At 45.5% G+C, this 18,010-nt stretch overlaps 2 long non-coding RNA genes across 2 annotated transcripts; one reads left to right on the top strand and one right to left on the bottom strand.

Annotated features, from left to right (window-relative positions):
- The first annotated feature begins 1,075 nt into the window (after positions 1-1,075).
- LOC125962119 (uncharacterized) lies at positions 1,076-8,556 on the top strand. The gene is made up of 2 exons (XR_007473560.1): positions 1,076-2,113; positions 3,411-8,556. It is a non-coding gene; the product is annotated as an uncharacterized LOC125962119 (long non-coding RNA).
- Positions 8,557-8,560: 4 nt separating this feature from the next.
- LOC125962121 (uncharacterized) lies at positions 8,561-15,962 on the bottom strand. The gene is made up of 2 exons (XR_007473562.1): positions 13,204-15,962; positions 8,561-11,824 (listed from the first exon to the last, which is right to left on the bottom strand). It is a non-coding gene; the product is annotated as an uncharacterized LOC125962121 (long non-coding RNA).
- Between the last annotated feature and the right edge of the window lie 2,048 nt (positions 15,963-18,010).

The following is an 18,010-nucleotide window of genomic DNA, read 5'->3' as shown; positions in this document are numbered from 1 at the left end:
GCTGGGACCAGCTCATCTTTGACAGTTTCCAATGGGAAGCACAGTCTCCCGTCTTCCAGCTGGTTATAAAGGCTGCTTCTCAAGTAGCAGGCAGTGGTCCAAGAGAGCATGCAAGTGTGTGAGGTCTCTTAGGCTTGGAAATGACACCGCATCGCTTCCATCATATTCTAGGGGTCAAAGGAAATAAAATTAGCCCAGATTCAAGGAATAAAAAAATAAGACTCAACATTTTGATGAGCAGAGCTGTAAAATCACATTGAAAAGAGTAGAGATAACACAGAGAGTGGAGAGTTGGGACCATTCCTACAAGGAGTCCCCCACACCCTTCCAGATACATTTCCTCTACCCTTACACACTCCAGTTTCTGTCCCAGGAGGCTGATTAGTACAGGCTACATCAGCATATATATGGGTTTTGTTTTTGTATCCATTCAGTGAGCCTGTGTCTTTTGGTTGGAGCATTTAATTCATTCACATTTAAGGAGTTGTTGATATGTGTGTTCCTTTTACCATTTTCTTAATTGTTTTGGGGTTTGCTTTTGTAGGTCATTTTCTTCTCTTGTGTTTCTCACTTAGAGAAGTTCCTTTAGCATTTGTTGCAGAGCTGGTTTGGTGGTGCTGATTTCTCTTAGCTTTTGCTTGTCTGTAAAGCTTTTGATTTCTCCGTTGAATCTGGATGAGATCCTTGCCGGGTAGAGTAATCTTGTTTGTAGGTTCTTCCCTTTCATCACTTTAAATATATCGTGCCACTCCTTTCTGGGTTGTAGAGTTTCTGCTGAGAAATCAGCCGTTAACCTTATGGGAGTTGCCTTGTATGTTATTTGTCATTCTTCCCTTGTTGCTTTCATAATTTTTCTTTGTCTTTAATTTTTGTCAGTTTGATTACTATGTGTCTCGGCATGTTTCTCCTTGGGTTTAACCTGCCTGGGACTCTCTGCACTTCCTGGACTTGGGTGGCTATTTCCTTTCCCATGTTAGGGAAGTTTTCGACTATAATCTCTTCAAATATTTTCTCGGGTCCTTTCTCTCTCTCTTCTCCTTCTGGGACCCCTCTAATGTGAACGTTGGTGTGTTTAATGTTGTCCCAGAGGTCTCTTAGGCTGTCTTCATTTCTTTTCATTCTTTTTTCTTTATTCTGTTCCATGGCAGTGAATTCTACCATTCTGTCTTCCAGGTCACTTATCCGTTCTTCTGCCTCAGTTATTCTGCTATTGATTCCTTCTAGTGTATTTTTCATTTCAGTTATTATATTGTTCATCTCTGTTTGTTTGTTCTTTAATTCTTCTAGGTGTTTGTCCTTTAATTCTTCTAGGTCTTTGTTAAACATTTCTTCCATCTTCTTGATCTTTGCCTCCATTTTTTTCTGAGGTCCTGGATCATCTTCACTATCATTATTCTGAATTCTTTTTCTGGAAGTTTGCCTATCTCCACTTCATTTAGTTGTTTTTCTGGGGTTTTATCTTGTTCCTTCAACTGGTACATAGTCCTCTGCCTTTTCTTTTCTTTTTTTTTTTTTTTGTGGTACGCGGGCCTCTCACTGTTGTGGCCTCTCCCGTTGCGGAGCACAGGCTCCGGAAGCACAGGCTCAGCGGCCATGGCTCGTGGGCCCAGCTGCTCTGTGGCATGTGGGATCTTCCCAGACCGGGGCACGAACCCGTGTCCCCTGCATCGGCAGGCGGACTCTCAACCACTGCGCCACCAGGGAAGCCCTGTCTTTTCATTTTGTCTCCCTTTCTGTGATATGGTTTTCCTTCCACAGGCTGCAGGATTGTAGTTCTTCTTGCTTCTGCTGTCTGCCCTCTGGTGGTTGAATCTAACTAAGAGACGTGTGCAAGCTTCCTGATAGAACTGGGTGTTGCTCTGGTGGGCAGAGCTCAGTAAAACCTTAATCTGCTTGTCTGCTGATGGGTGGGACTGGGTTCCCTCCCTTTTGGTTGTTTGGCCTGAGGCGACCCAGCACTGGAGCTTGTAGGCTCTCTGGTGGGGCTAATGGTGGACTCTGGGAGGGCTCACGCCAAGGAGGACATCCCAGAACTTCTGCTGCCCGTGCCCTTGTCCCCGTGGTGAGGCACAGCCACCCTGGGCCTCTGCAGGAGACCCTCCAACACTAGCAGGTAGGTCTGGTTCAGTCTCCCCTGGGGTCACTGCTCCTTCCCCTGGGTCCCGATGTGCACACTACCCTGTGTGTGCCCTCCAGGAGTGGAGTCTCTCTTTTCCCCAGTCCTGTCGAAGTCCTGCAGTCAAATCCCACTAGCCTTCAAGGTCTGATTCTCTGGGAATTCCTCCTTCCATTGCCAGACCCCCAGGTTGGGAAGCCTGACGTGGGGCTCAGAACCTTCACTCCAGTGGGTGGACCTCTGTGGTATAAGTGTTCTCTAGTTTGTGAGTCACCCACCCAGCGGTTACGGGATTTGATTTTATTGTGACTGTTCCCCTCCTACCATCTCATTGCGGCTTCTCCTTTGTCTTTGGATGTGGGTATCTTTTTTGGTGAGTTCCAGTGTCTTCCTGTTGATTGTTCAGCAGTTAGTTGTGATTCCGGTGCTCTCGCAAGAGGGAGTGAGCACACGCCTTTCTACTCTGCCATCTTGAACCAATATCTCCTGTCATCCTTACTGTCCGATTTTCATCCTTCATAGGGTTTCCTGCACTAGAAAACTTAGAGTTAACTTTGTTCTCACTCCTATTCAATACTTGCTTATATTTACATGTAATGACTTACCTTAGAAACTAGAGTTCCCTCTAATATTTACAAAGATGCTCTGAACTCTCTTTAACTTATCTGGAAGAGATGATCGTAATGCACAACAACAGGGTTATAGGAGAAATTAAATAAGACGATATAAATGGATCTGTTCTAACACAGTTTCTGGTCCATGGCTGATGCCTCATAAATGCTCATTTCCTTGTGTGGATACATAAGAAATTTTAAAACACATTTTGGTAGTTCATGTTTACTTATGTTTGTACCAAAGTAATATGCACACGTGACAACTGTAGTAGAAGCTGTGGGCGCTTCATTTGTATCCCTGGGTCCTCACCCTGTACCTGGTCCCCATAACGGCTGACTGGCAGTGTCTGCATCTTTGTGCCTGAGAGCTTGTTTTCTAGAACCACGGCAGGCTGCTCTGCCCCCTCCTGTACAGTGGGCTGGAAGTGCTGGGAAATTAGCAACACCCTGGGAGCAGCCTTCAGCCAGTGACTGTTGAGGATCAGTGTATAAATACCCGCAGGTCCCTTGCTTCTCAGATAATTATAAAAAGATAAAAGATAATTATGAAATGCTTGGATTACGTTCTTTTCCAGTTTTCCTGTGGAAATAGCTTTAGTTGCTCATTGCAGTAGCTGGTTTAATAACCTTTAGTTATTAGTAGTTCTCTTCCCTATAACATTTCCCCCACTTTCTTGCAGGTACTCTTTGCATCCCAGTAGACAACTTGCCTCCAAGACCTACTTCTGGGAGAACCCAAACTATGACAATCACAGTTAAACAGCACAGAATAGCCTGTGATAAAAGCCAGGGATCTCACTCCTCAAGGACAATTTTAATGTTTTTCTTCAGTTCTGGTTTTTATTAAGGTGCCTTCGTAACTGGAGATAAAATGCTGATGTCTCTGTGTTTTGATTTAACCATTTTAGGGATATTTATAGACTCCCTCTTAGGAACGATGAATATTTAATCTTTTATGAGTCCACCCACAATGTTCAATGCTTGACATGCACATTTTTATATTTGGTTTTGTTATTGGCTACACTTAATTTTAAATCATCTATTTAAACCTCCGTTTCTCAATAAATCAACTTCAGACAGTATATATTGACACCCGAGTTAATAAGATTAGGATGGACCCACCACCTTCTCCATCCCCCACTTCCATTACCTGACTTTGGTCAACTATACCCTTGTTCTTACTGTGTCAAGGTCATTAACATTTATCTTCTGTCCTACAGTGTCCGCACAGCCTTCTACACCTTGTCCATGATTTGATTCTGAAAGTCAAAAAACTACACTGTATAGAATTTTATATTCTAAATGTTGAGGAATTGTACCCACAAACACGTATCCCAATAATGTACATGTTGTGTATGTTTTTCACCTCTTAGGATTTACTATCAAACGTTGTTTTTGTTTTGTTAACAGTTGTTAAATACCCACCATATGCCAGGTGCCACCAGGTAATAAAGATACAGTGATGCCCCAAAGACTCCCAGTCCTTGCCTCAAGAGAACAGATAGAAAAGGTATAACCAAGCAAATAAATGATGACCAACGTGTAAGTGTTCCAAAGGAAAAGTACAGTGTGTTTGGTGAGCTTAAATAGGGAAACCAGATTTAGACAGGAGGGTTAGGAAAGACCTCGTGGAAGAAGCGATATTTACTCTGAGACACGAAGGTTGAGTAGGTATTAGCGATTAGCATGATGTGTGGGTGAGGGTGTTTGGGGAAAGAGGGAGGAGCAAAATACAAAGTCCCCGAGACGGGTAAGAGCCTAACATCACGATGACAGTAAACTTTGGACTTTGGCTTTTATTCTAAGCATGAGTGGAAACCATCCAAGGGATAAGATGGGAGTCAAATGATGCCAGGGAGCTGAGGAAGGGGATTCAAGGACCAGCAAGGGTGATTTCATGACTAATACCTGAGATCACGTAGATTAAGTTCTTAGCAGAGTGTCTGGTGTATAGAAAGTGTTGAAGAAATACCAGGCATTATTATTTTTAATGATCGTTAACTGGAAGATGATTTATACTCTCAGAGGTTCAAGTGCCTCCCTTGTAAAATAAGGGTAATATCAACCCCAAAGTGTGAATACAAGAGAGGAACCATATCATAAACTAGGAAGCATAAGTAATTTTTGTTCACGGATGAATGTGGTCAGCGGAGTGGTCTTGTTTCTCTTTCACCTTGAGAATATTTTCACTGGTGTAGAAATTGCTCTTGGCTCTCCGAAAGTAAACCAGAGTGTATGTGCAGCTTAGCTGTGCAAGTGCCGCCGGCTTCCTTTGCTTTGACACAAGTGCTTTGCTTCCTGAACACTCCCCAGACCTTCTGCGTGGGAGTGGAGGTGTCTGCCAGGAATCGCAAAGTGCGTGTTCAGCCCGGTGCACGTGCCTTGGCATTTTCCCCGCCACCATCGCCAAGGCATCCAAACCTGAAGCTTAGTGGCACTGCAGGTTTAACGATCCACTGACAGAAGCTTTTAGAAATGTGTGGTTTCTCTTTGTGCCAACGGGCTGTTTTTCCTCTGGTCCCCATTTTCTGCAGGTGGTCCATTTAATTGAACTTCCAGCCACTACCTTGTGCTTTGATTTTTGCAAGGGAGAATTTACTTGTCTTCCCCGTACATTTCAAATTCCAGAATCCTGTACATTTCCTGTGTTTTTCTCCTTCTCCCCTCATCCCCGCTGCCTTCAAACTCCACTGCAAAAAGATTAAAAAAAAAAATCCTACAGAATAAAAAATTTCCATGAATCTGGACCGAATCTGGCATCATATGTACCTGAGCAGCTAGCTGACTCTGTGGCCGGATGGTTTGCCTCAACACCTGAGATTTTTTTTTCAGTGACCTTATTTTAATGGTCCGATTTGGACAGATCCTGAGTTCTTGCTGAAAGGGATACGTGAGACACCTCATTTCTCTAACTGGTGACACGAGTTTATGAAGTCTGGGCTAATCCAGTGAGGCGAAACTAAAGGAATGAATAGGAGTTTCCAGTTTGGACAAGCCCCAGCAGGGGTGAAGCCCAGGGCTCACACATCCTCCCTGTGATTAGGAGAGGAAGGCTTCCTGGAAGAGGTGACGCTTCAAAGCAGCGGCTAGAGGATAAGAAGGCACGTATCCGGGAGGACCTTCCAGGTTCAACAGGGGCCCTAAGGCAGGGCTGCAATGAGCAGACCCAGGAGGCTTGTCGTAGGCTGTCCTGAGAAGAGCCGAAAAGAACATTCCAGGTGAAGGAATATAGACAGCATGTCAGGGCCCAGGGCCCGATGCAGGACTCGGAAACAGGTGGGAATCCACCCAGTGCACAGGTGTGCGTGCACCTGAGTGTGACGTTGGTGTGTGCACAGGTGCACATCAGCGATGTAAGCCTTAAGCTCCATGCTGGTGTTTCCGAGACAACCAGGCATCAGGCAGCCACACCATTTCACAATCCCTTCAGAGAGCTGAAGGGCACAGCAGTAGCGCTTTCTGGAGGTTTGGGGGAAGGAAAGCAGGAATTAACAAGTAAGGCACTTTCTGGGCTGAGACGCCCTGTCCACCGAGGGGGGTCTCAGTTTCCCTGGGAAGCAGCGTGCTGTAGTGACTGAGTCAGACAGGCTGTGAGCTCAGGGAAAAAAATCACTTAACATGTCTGTGCCTCATTTTTCTTATCTGTGAAATGAGAACTGTTGAGGTGCCTTCAGTCTGAAAGGGGGAGTATTCTTAGCTCCTCTTCCAAGACCAGGAAATGTGAACTCGTGATCATTCCAGAAATGATCATCTATTATTAGTCATCTATTAGGTCGCCTATTCGTTCAGGTCACAGAGTGACAAGCTCTCTCCCTCTGACCTAGAATAACCCTCTCTTCTCTGCTGGTTGCCTGTAGACGCAATGCCATTTGAGGGGTCTCTCTGTTGAGCTTCTGATGCCGAACATGGGACCGAGGCGTCTAGTAAAGTCTGGGATCCTAGTGTCTGTGGCCAGAGCATCAGAGCATCCCAAGAACTCATAGGAGAGCCTGCAGGCTCCCAAAGTCAAGGATGAGGTTTGCTTCTGGTGCTGGAATTGGAGAGAGGGGAGGGACTGCAGAAAGGTGTGCTACGAGGTTTTCTGTCTTGTTTTGTTCTGTCTTTAGCTTGTGTTAAGTCATGGTCAAATACTTCAAGCTTTGAAGCAGGTTTGAGGTATAATGCACCTTATATTTGTAGGAGCCCACGGCTTCACAAGAATAATAAAAGTTCGAGTTCAAGTTCGGACAGCTCAGTGGTTCATTGCTTTCTTTTAATTATTCTCGTATCTCAAAGGGCTACTCATCCTTGGAAGAGCTCTGACACTGATAAGATTCACAGATAACTGACCCCAGGAGGGTATCTGGAGGATTCAATGAATTGTAGACAAAGAAGGCGCTCCTGGGAGGCGGGTCCTTTCTTCTGTGCATCCCTGGGTTGGAGTCAACCCTCCCCTCCCGTGTGCCCTGACAGTGTGCTTCCCGAGTTTCTGGTCCAACACACATCCTTCTGCTTCCTTCTTAGGTCAGCCCTACAGCTGGACTGTACACCCCTTGAGAACTGGGGTCACGTCTTATTCATTTTTATAACCTTCACAACCAAATGTAACTAAAACATCAGGGAGGAAAAAGCCCCCATAATTAAAGCCTCTTCTATCTTGAGCAGCCCTCCTAATAACTTTTGGGGCTATGACAACACATTTGCTGCTTCTCTGGTTTTTGAAGCCTTGCTTCATTTTCAGTCTTCCTTCCTACTTCTCAAAGTAATAGGAAGTATAGGGCTTCTTTCCAAATTTAAGTTTAAATGAACTTAGCTTTGACAATGCTGTGAAATCTTGGTGATGGGGTCCATGAGAGATGAGCTGTGGTGTGTCATCAGGACACCAGACAGGAGAGAGGAAAAGCCCATTGTCTATCTGCACGAGGAGGCATCACCCTTTTTTACTAATAATGTATGCCTGCTATATTCAGTAATTAGTCAAAGTTCATTTCTAAAAGAAAATAGGAGAACAATTTGTTAAGGGTATGCAATAAACCAAGCCAAGTTGGAATAGCTAATGAGGATTATGGGTTTGCACTATTTTTTTTTCAGCTTTACTTTCTTTTTTTTCCTTTTTTAAAAAAATTTCTTATCGGAGTATAGTTGCTTTACAATATTGTGTTAGTTTATACTGTACAGCAAAGTGAATCAGCTATACGTATACATATATACCTTCTTTTTCAGATTTCCTTCCCATTTAGGTCACCACAGAGCACTGAGTAGAGTTCCCTGTGCTATACAGTAGGTTCTCATTAGTTATCTATTTTATACATAGTATCAATAGTGTATACATGTCAATCCCAATCTCCCAATTCATCCCATCTCCCTTCCCCCTTGGTATCCATACGTCTGTTCTCTACATCTGTGTCTCCATTTCTGCTTTGTAAATAAGGTTGTCTATACCAATTTTTTCAGATTCCACATGTATGTGTTAATATATGATTTTTTTTCTCTTTCTGACTTTCACTCTGTATGACAGTCTCTAGGTCCATCCATGTCTCTACAGATCACCCAGTTTTGTTCCTCTTTATGGCTGAGTAATATTCCATTGTATATATGATATATGTACCACGTCTTCTTTATCCATTCCCCTGATGATGGACACTTAGGTTGCTTCCATGTCCTGGCTATTGTAAATAGTGCTGCAATGAACAGCGGGGTGCATATTGTCCTTTTGATCACAGACAAGTTCATCTTTTCAGCTGTGGCTGGTGTGATAATCAGATGCTTTCTCTAGAACAGAGCTTCTCACAATGTGGTCCCTGGACCAGTAGCATCAATAGCAATTAAAAAAAAAATTTTTTTAAATAGAGTTTGTTTGTTTGTTTATTTATGGCTGCGTTGGGTCTTCGTTGCTGTGCACAGGCTTTCTCTAGTTGTGGCGAGCGGGGGCAACCTCCTGAAGCAGAAACTTGTGGGATGGGCCCAGCAATACACAATAGCTGAACTACTGAATGCTTATCAACACCAGTGGGGGGGGGTATGGCACCTGACACAGCTTACTTCATTCTCCTATCGAAACAACTTTATCCTAAAAACAATTTTTGTGTGTCTTTGCCCTAAGCAAGTGGAATAAAACATCCTCACGTAAGTCATAAACAAGTGGATTGAAATCATATCAAACCAATACATGACATATGAGCTCAGAATGAAACTAAAGAAATTGCTCACCTTTGGAATATTCTGAGAGTTATCCCCATTATTTTGAAAATGTGTAAACAAAAGAAAATAATCGTGCATCTGTGTTGCCTTTTCTATATAATGTGTAGCACTGGGTAACTAAGTAGTTAATGAGGAAGGTGATATTTTAAGGAGTATTTCAGCTAATGAAGGAAGGAAGAATGCTGAGATTTGAGTCACCATTTTGCAAACACTCATGAATTAATCTGGATTCAGGTGTAACTGAATAACTGTAACTGTGTAACTGCCCATTTACACAAAATACAAGGTTCATGTCAAAGACACTACGGAAAATTCCACAGTGCCTGAAACGGCTAAATCCAGACGATGGGCAGTTCTACGGGTCACACATCCTGGTGTCTCCAATGCGCATGTGCAAGAAGAAGGAAAGATTTCAAAGGAGAACCTGTGAACCTGGGGAGACGCCTCAGCCAAATTCGAAAAATCGCATCAGACTATCAGAAAAATGTGAACACTATGAAACTTTTAATATATTAAGGATTTATTGCATATTTTAAAAAGTGAGAGTAATATTATGATTACGCTTTTAAAAATCCTATCTCTGGAGGTAGATACTGAAATATTTAGAAATGATTCATGGCTGGAATTTGCTTCAAACTGTTCAGGGGCCAGGGAGAAATGAATAGGGGTATAGATGAAACAAGATTGGGCAGGCACTGATAATCTTTGAAGCTAGGTGATAGATACAGTAAGTTCACTCTAGTCTTCTGTCAATTAACACTTTTTGATATGTTTGAAATTTTCCATAATAAAAGCTTAAGAAAAACTTGGAAGCAACCAAGGTGTCCTTAGTAGGTGAAGTAAGCCAACAGATACATAAGCAGTGGTCCATCCAGACAATGAAATATTATTCAGCACCAAAAAAAAAAAATGAGTTATCAAGCCATAAAAAGATATGGAGGAACTTTAAATGCATATTACTAAGTGTAAGAGGCCGATCCGAAAAGGCTATATATGTTTAATTCCAATTACATGACAGTCTGGAAAAGGCAAAGCTATGGAGACAGAGCACAGAGGATTTTTAGGGCAGTGAAAATACTCTGATATCTAATGGTGAATACATGTCCTTATGCATTTCTCCAAACCTGTAGAATATACACCACCAGGAGTGAACCCTAATGTAAGCTGCAGACTTTGGGAGGTAATGGTGTATCATGGTAGGTTCATCAAGTGTAATAAATGTACCACTCTGGTGGGGGATTTTGATAGAAGGGGGGTAGGAGCAGGGGGTAGGAGCAAAATCTCTATAACTTCTTCTCAATTGTGCTGTGAACCTAAACTCTTTGAAAAGTAAGGTCTTAAAATACACAGACACACACATTAGTCATTAGGGAAATACAAAATAAAACCACAATGAGATACTACCACATACCTGTTAGATGGGCAAACAATAATAATAAAAGACAACACTAGATGGAGGAGCAACTAGAACCCTCACTGACACTGCAGGAATGCAACAATGATACACAGGCACTTTGGAAATGAACTTGGCAGTTTTTTGTGTTTTTTTTTGCGGTACGCGGTCCTCTCACCGTTGTGGCCTCTCCCGTTGCGGAGCACAGGCTCCAGACGTGCAGGCTCAGCGGCCATGGCTCACGGGCCCAGCCGCTCCGCGGCATGTGGGATCTTCCGGGAGCGGGGCACGAACCCGCGTCCCCTGCATCGGCAGGCGGACTCTCAACCACTGCGCCACCAGGGAAGCCATTGGCAGTTTCTTTTAAGTTAAACATAAACTAACCATATGGTGAGCAATTCCATGCCTGGGCATTCACCCAAGAGAAATAAAAACATGTTCACACAAAAACCTGTATGCAAATGTCTAATAGTAACTTGATTCCAAAGTTCCCCAGACTGGAAACAACCCAAATGTCCTTCAACTGATGAATGAATAAACCACGCATAGTCCTTCCATACAATAGAATTCTATTCACCAAGAAAAAGGAATGCAGTACAGAGACACGCAACAGCATGGATAAATCTCACAAGCATTATGCTAAACAGAAGAAGCCCAACTCAAAAGGCTACACACGTGTGACTCCATTTTTTGACATTCTAGAAAAGGCAAAGCAATGGGCCCAGTGGGTGGTGGTGGGGTTGACCACTAAGGGGCAGGAGGGAATTTTAGGAGGTGATGGAACAGTTCTATGCCTTAACTGTGGTGCTGGTTACAAAATGGTGTGATTTGTTGAAACTCCTAGAATTGTCCCATCTTCAAAGAGTGAATTTGCTCTGTGTAAATTCCACGAGAATTTTCTTTCCTTAAGTTCCAAATGCAGATCTCTGTGAGATATAACACTGGACTAAAAGCCAGTGACATTAAGACGAGGTCAGTTGGCCAACAACTGCCAGGGGATGGTGTTCTGACCCTTCCTGATTTTGGAGAACAAATGTTAAGGATGGTGGAGCGCCCCGGGGCTTGAGAAGGGAAGAAAGGCTGGGGGAGGGTGGGGGACAGGCAGGGGACCAGCTGGTGGAGCTTCCTCTGGAGACCCAGGCCAGCCCCATTGCAGTCCCTCGGGGCACTTGAATAAGCCATTCATTTGCTAATGATTCTTTGGGAGCAGCTTACCCGGAGCCCTGGTGCCCAACCCCCCGCCCACGGTCCCACATACCTCCGGTGCTCATTAAATTATTTTCCTTGATTTGCCAGAAATATATTCCGAGACCAAAATGATACATCATAGGTATACTGGCTCAGCCCTGCTTCAGTGAAAAGCCGGATGCAGCCTCGTCCTGAAGTTCTTTCCCCTGGTGTTTCGCACTCGCGGTGCCATGTGGCGGGAGAACGCGGGACCTGGGATCCCAATTCAGGGGCTTCAGTTCAGGACGCGTCAGTGATGGGCATCGTCCCTTCCTGAAGCCTTAGTTTCACCACCTGTCAAGTGGAAATCGTCGTTCTCAGCAATAATGCACTGTCTGTATTTGTAAGCGATTTGTAATCTGGAAAATGTTATTTATGCGGGGAAGCACCGGCAGGGACCTGAATCCCCTCAGCCGTGACCTGGGCTCCCTGGACGGCTCAGACCTTTGTTCTACCGTTTTTACATCTGTGATATGATACGCGCCTCCTCGGGAGGATCCCGGTTCCCACTAATGCAGCCCCTAACAATGGCTTCGATGAAACAGATAAGCGAAGAGGCCAGAGGGTCTTCGGAAAGAAAGGGAGCTTGTAGCTTTTCAAGTTCAATGAGGCTTAGGAGGTTGGAAGGCTCTCCACATAAAGGCCTGTTTAAAAGAGCGCCCCGGATTCAAAGCCCGGGCTTTCCCAGACCCCTGACCACTTGCAGCCGTGTGTGTACCGTGCCTCGCGTTCCCTTCTCCGTCATTATTTCACCCCAAGCCTGGACCCCAATCTGTAAGGACCCAAATGGATTACCTGCAAGGTCTGACTGCCATCATCAGCCTTGGGAACCCCGGGCGGCAGGTGCAGTCCGGTGCCCCTGTCCCAGCTCAGGGACTTGATGTATGCAAATGCTGGGGCCATCAGGCTGGGGACAATGGAGCGTCCTTAATCCCCCCAGGCGAGGGAGGGGGAGAGCCCTCGTCTGCACCCCTCCCCCCTGCCGAAACCTCCACAGGACGGAGATCTTCCTGCACCTTCAAAGTGTGCAGCCCAGAGGGAGCTCCCAGCTCCAGCTGGGACCCCTGGGAGGCTTAGCCCAGTGCTCTGGGGGCTGAGAGGGGACCCTCAGGGGTTCCTCCTTCTTGGTGAAAACAAGCAAGCCCTGGAGGGAGCAAGGGGCTTGTCGGGGGTCTGATTAGGCTGTGCAGGCCGTCGGCCTCCAAGATGCATTTATTTATGACTTATTCCACCCAGGCAAAAAGCCCACCTCTTACCCTGCTTGGGCCAGTGACTCTCCCCTTGGTGACTGAGACAGCCCTGGCCCCTCTGAGGATCCAAAGCAGAAGGAAGGTGGCTTCTGTCTGAAAGGCTTAGATTAAGTCACCACCACCAAGGGGACCAGGGTTTCTGTCCCCACCTTAGGTCTCAGAAACCCTCTTTCATGTTCACTCTTTAAACTATGCAAGTCACCACTCTGCTAGGGCACCTAGGGCACTCTGCTAGGGCACCATCTTTCCATAAAGATGGAAAATGCATGGTCCCCGACCCCCCCCCTAAAAATGAGTTTGCCCCTCCCAGCTCCTCTCTCAACCCACAGAGCAACTCAGCCTTCAAAGTGCATATGTTTTTACGCAAGAAAAAGTGCGATGCAGCCTGCATACAAATTAGGAAAGTTTACAAGAGAGTCTCACATTGTTCAGGTTCTGCCAGTATTTCCTGTTCTTTCTTCCTCCTTCCAGACGAGGCCCTTTCTTTCACTAAACTCCAGTGATCACTGTTCTGGCCTCAGGTAAGTACCCTTTCTTTCACTAAACTCCAGTGATCACTGTTCTGGCCTCAGGTAAGCACCAATACCCCGCTTTGATGCTGTTCCCAGAACTCTCCTGGATTTTGCGCCACTTTCTAGAACACAGCTCACTTTAACACGGGAGGAGGTGCCTTAGGGAAACCCCAAGGTTCCCTCCAGGTCTGAGATTCCGTGACTCAGGGACAGTGCAGAGCTCTCCGCTAATGCTGCAGCGTGCACGTCTGGTATCAGATGCCACTTAGGTTTACCCCCAGGACAGGAACGGAGCTTAGGCTGATGCCTTTTGAACGAGAAGACTAAACATCTCCCCCTATGCTTTCTTATCTCCGGGAAGACTTGTTTCTTAGACACTGTGGGTCTCACTGCAGTTAGAAGAGGCTCCTGGCTGGCTTGTGGCTCTGGTACTGGGTGTGGGACACCGTGACCCTCTTCGGACACCTTGGCTGTGCCCGAGTTTGAGCCCATCCAGCAGCATCCTCTGTGGGGCGCGTGGAATTGCACAGACGTTCACTTCCCTCCACCAAAAGCTGCAGAGATGCCAAAGGCGCCGGCCCGCTTGCACTCCTGATACAGGAGAGTCCGGTTCCTTACTTTCTAACGTTTTCAGATTCAAATGATCATGTCAGTTAGCGATAGGAAATCACCATTAGGTCATTTTTCCTATCCTCTCAGGGGCTGAAGTGGGATCAGTGTGCGTTCTCCAGCCCTTTGTTCCCCTTGTCTTAAATAACGTAAGGAATGGTGCTTCTATTCTTGAGAGAGCATTACATATTCTAATAGATTTTCACAGTTAAGAAGGCCTTTCATCTTTGGCCCAAAGTTTCCTGTCTTGAAATTCATTTCATGACTTCATTCTTTGGGTCTCCTTGTACTGCAGCCTCATACTGCGGTTTAGATCCTAAAGACGCATTTCTTAGCATCAGTTCCGTGAGCGAGATACATGAGCCCAGCCTGCCCGGGATGGAAACAAGTCCAAGTGGACCAAATCTTTCCTTCCCAGTACAAATGGAAAGGATTATAGAAACAGATGAGTGGGTGATACTGACCCAGAGCCTGGGGTGTCGTGGGTCAGAGATCCCATTGGAATTTTTTCTAGATTTTTTATGATTCAAACAATGTAAATTGTTCTGTTCCATTCAGAAGGGCCAGGCACACCAATTAGAAACATCCCTTTTGCTTGCTGTGTTTCCCAGCCGCATCCTTCTGTACCAAACACCACCTGTTTCCATCTGGGGATAAAGATGGCAGTGGGGGAAATCAAGGCTCTCGGGGGCTGGGAGGGGAAGAGTATTCTCACTGGCGTCCCATAGGATGTGACTTTTTCAGTCCCTCTTCAGAGACCCCCCAAAAGTCTCGTTTTCCAAAGATGCCCGTGGAGTATTGGCTTGTTCACAGGCTGTAGATACTTTGTTCAACTCTGTGCTTCTGATTGGTTCTACAGAAAATTGGCAAATCATTTGCAAATTTGGCCAGAACTCTTTCTGGACTTTTCTTTCAGTACTTTTCTCAACTCCTGGCAAGCTGGCTTGGAGACCCCCAAACCCTGCCCACCGCCCCCATACCTCTGTGCTTCCCTTTTAGACTTCTTTCCTTCCTTGACTCTTGACTTCCAAGTCATTGGAAGGGATTCTGATAAATTAATTCAAAGTCAAGTTCCCCTTGAGGCACAAGGCTGTGTGGCTAGTTTCCATCCTCAGTAGCTTACACAAGACTTGTCTGTGCAAAGTAGGTGCTTATTCGATGTATGGTAATTCAAAGAGGCGCTACTGTTTTCACTAAAAGATTTCAAAGATGTAGCTCATTCTTTAACCTTCTTTCCTTCCCTTCCTCCCTTCGTCCTTCCCAATCTCCATTCTTCTCTTTACAAATATTGTTGAGCGTGTAAACACAGCAAGCGCATTTTGATCTTCCAGGGATACAGGAGAAAATAAGACAAACAAGGTACTTCTGTGAAACTTGTGTCTGTTGGGGAAATGAGAGTAACCAAGTCTAGGCAGGAGTATGTGCGGTAAGTTCAGAGCGTGGCCGGTGCTGTGAAGAGCATCACCTGTGTGATATCCTGCAGCTACAGGGTATCAGTGGGGACAGGAGGTGTGGGGAGAGGAGCCTCCTTGGGATTGGTGACAAGAAAATCTCTCCAAAGTGACATTTGAGCTGAGTGTTGACCACCAAGAAGCATTCACCTATGTGAAGCTCTGGGGGCAGAGAGTGCCAGGCGGACTGTAAAGTGGGATCATAAACGTTCTTGCAGGGGAGATAACTGGGAAGTAAGTAGGAGGCGATGCGGCTGGAGTATGCTGAGCTGGCAGTCAGATCTCGTTGGGACCTCCTGCATCAGTGTGAAGTCTTGTAGACCATAGAAACAAGGGTGCACTTTAATTGGAAAGATTATCCTGCACCGTTGTCATGTTGCATCTGTCCTGTCCCTGCCTTGGCTGTTCTTTTAAGCACTTATGACTGTGCTACAACTCGCTCAAGACTTCGTGGCTTAAAATAACAGTCGCCACGTATGATCTCAAAGACTCTGTGGCTCAGGAGTTCAGAGGCCCTGGCTGGGCAGTCCAGCCCAGGGTCTCCAGTTCTGCTCGTCGGAAGATTCGACGGGGGTGGGAAGATGTCCTCCCCAGGCGGCTAACTTACATGTCCGGTGCTGCGTGTGGTCAGAGGCCTCAATCCTGGCCACGTGAAGCCCTCTCTGGGGCTGCTGGAGTGTCCTCAGGACATGGGGGCTGGTTTCCTCCAGAGCGAGTGATCTGAGGGAACGAGGTGACTGGACCTCAGAAGTCACATGCCATTATTTCGACAGCATCCTCTAGGTTACACAGGTCCGCTGTGGGCCTACAGAGGGCATGGATACAGGAGGTGAGGGTCATTAAGGACAGCCACGGGGCTGCTTGCTTATCTGTGCTTAACGATATGGATGCTGGATAATTTCCAGGATCTTTTCTAAGTCTAGTATTTTGGGGTGATGACTTCCATGAATACTCATGTTCTCAAAGGATTCTGGGTTTAATTATGTCATTCCTCTGCTCCAAGCAAAGAGCGTGAGAAGATGGATAAGAGGAGTAGGATGAAGCTCATGGTCCTCTCCAATCAGACCACAAAATACACTCCGAGGCTTACACTAGAGCCGACACAATCCCGACTGCAGGGAGGAAAAAACAGACCTGTTGAGATTTATGACTCACCTCGTAGGATGGACTTGGCAAGCCTGAGCTCGCCCAATATTCCAGCAAACCAGGGTTGTCTTCTCTGTTGCTGCTGGGGCTTCTTCAAGCCACACACGTACCAGTGTTACTGGCGGGAAAACGTTATGAGAGGGCAGCCTGACAATGTGGCATTGTTCTGTGGCATTTATGACCGGGTTTTAACAAATGACTCTTTATCCCATGTGTTTTTCCCTGGGTTGTTCGCTACGCCTCAGTGTGGGCTCAAGGGGGATGTTTGGGAACACCTGTTTTTCTGTTGTGTCTCCAATATTTCTCAGTACATCTTTCCACTCTTCATTGGCACTGTCCTGGCAGCATTCTGCAGATGGAATGTGGTTTTAGGGCAGTCCGGGGGAGTTGGCAGTGGCAGTTCCAGTGGCAGCTGTGATTTAGTGGCAGAGAACGTTCCAGAGTTGAATTTGCCCCAGCAAACTCCTGTTGCCACTCGGCACGGGATGGAACAATGTCAAAATCTGGAGAAAGGAGAAGAGGGTATTGTATGTCAACCAGGGTTAAGGGGGAAAATATCTTTCAAAAGTTAAAAAAAAAATTCTTAAGGAAATACATCATTGAATCACTATGATTTGTCAGGAAACTGGGGTTCAAATCTTAGTGTCTTACTCTCTATGTCTTAGACAGGGACTCATAATCTCTGTGCTTCTGTTTTGTCATCTATTAAATGGATATGAATATCTTTGTTTGCCTACTGTGAGAATCAGATGAGAAGGTTATAATTATTAGAAAGTACTTTCAAATGTATTCACAGTTGCAGGGGAAGAGGCCATAGTAGGAACATGGCTTTGCAAGCAGTCAGCTCTGGATTCAGATTTAGTTTCTGCAAGATACATGTGCCCCAATGTTCATAGTAGCCCTACTCACAATAGCCAAGGCATGGAAACAACCTAAATGTCCATCGACAGATGAATGGATAAAGAAGATGTGGTATATATACAATGGAATACTATTCAGCCATAAAAAAGAATGAAATAATGCCATTTGCAGCAACATGGATAGACCTAGAGATTATCATACTAAGTGAAGTAAGTCAAAAAGAGAAGGACAAATACCATATGATACCACTTACATGTGGAATCTAAAATATGACACGGATGAACTTATTGACAAAACAGAAACAGGCTCACAGACATAGAAAACAAACTTATGGTTACCAAAGGGGAAAGGGGGTTGAGGGAGGGATAAATTAGGAGTTTGCGATTAGCAGATACACACTACTGTATATAACGTGGATAAACAACAAGATCTTCCTGTATAGCACAGGGAACTGAGGCTGCCTAAAATCATAATAAGGTCACAGACACCCCAAAACACACCACCAGATGTGGACCTGCCCACCAGAAAGACAAGATCCAGCCTCATCCACCAGAACACAGGCACTAGTCCCCTCCACCAGGAAGCCTACACAACCCACTGAACCAACCTTAGCCACTAGGGACAGACACCAAAAACAACGGGAACTACAAA

Source organism: Orcinus orca, chromosome 19 (assembly GCF_937001465.1).
Source record: "Orcinus orca chromosome 19, mOrcOrc1.1, whole genome shotgun sequence".
NCBI classification, from domain to species: domain Eukaryota; kingdom Metazoa; phylum Chordata; class Mammalia; order Artiodactyla; family Delphinidae; genus Orcinus; species Orcinus orca.
The sequence above is the reverse complement of the archived record's forward strand: the minus strand, read 5'-3'. Positions and strand labels throughout refer to the sequence as shown.